This window comes from Myotis brandtii, unplaced genomic scaffold (genome assembly GCF_000412655.1).
Source record: "Myotis brandtii unplaced genomic scaffold, ASM41265v1 scaffold819, whole genome shotgun sequence".
In the NCBI taxonomy this organism is placed as follows: Eukaryota; Metazoa; Chordata; class Mammalia; order Chiroptera; family Vespertilionidae; genus Myotis; species Myotis brandtii.
In genome coordinates this window covers 147,794-148,183 of record NW_005371320.1, presented here as the reverse complement: position 1 = coordinate 148,183, position 390 = coordinate 147,794, and the positions used below count along the sequence as shown (strand labels likewise).

The following is a 390-nucleotide window of genomic DNA, read 5'->3' as shown; positions in this document are numbered from 1 at the left end:
CGCTGGCGGGCGGCAGGGGCAGCCTGCCCAGCCTGAGCGCAGCAGCGGCCTGTTCACATCCTAGAAGGCGCCAGAGCCCTCGCTTTCCTTCTCTCCTTAATTTTCGCTGCGCTTCTAACCGGGCACCTCCAACCTCCAGACGGCTCCTTGGCTGGAAGGCCGGGCCAGCTTAGAGAAAGGAGGTCATGCCTAGCGTTTCAGGGCCCAATGCTGCGCTGCTTTCAGGAAAACTTCTCAGACAAAACACGCAGTGCCCTCTGGGCCCGTACCCGCCTCAGGAACCTCCTGCACTTCCCATCAAACAGGAAACGGACTGGAGAGTCCATGGGGCGGCGACAAGGCGGGAGCAAGGCTTCCCGAGGGGATGGCCCTGAGCGCCAGGACTGCGCT

General features: G+C 62.8%; 1 protein-coding gene across 1 annotated transcript in view; it reads right to left on the bottom strand.

Moving 5' to 3' along the window:
- CDC42BPB (CDC42 binding protein kinase beta (DMPK-like)) overlaps positions 1–390 on the bottom strand; it is a 64,342-nt gene that overhangs the window by 49,109 nt on the left and 14,843 nt on the right. The gene's annotated exons all lie outside the window — the stretch shown is intronic.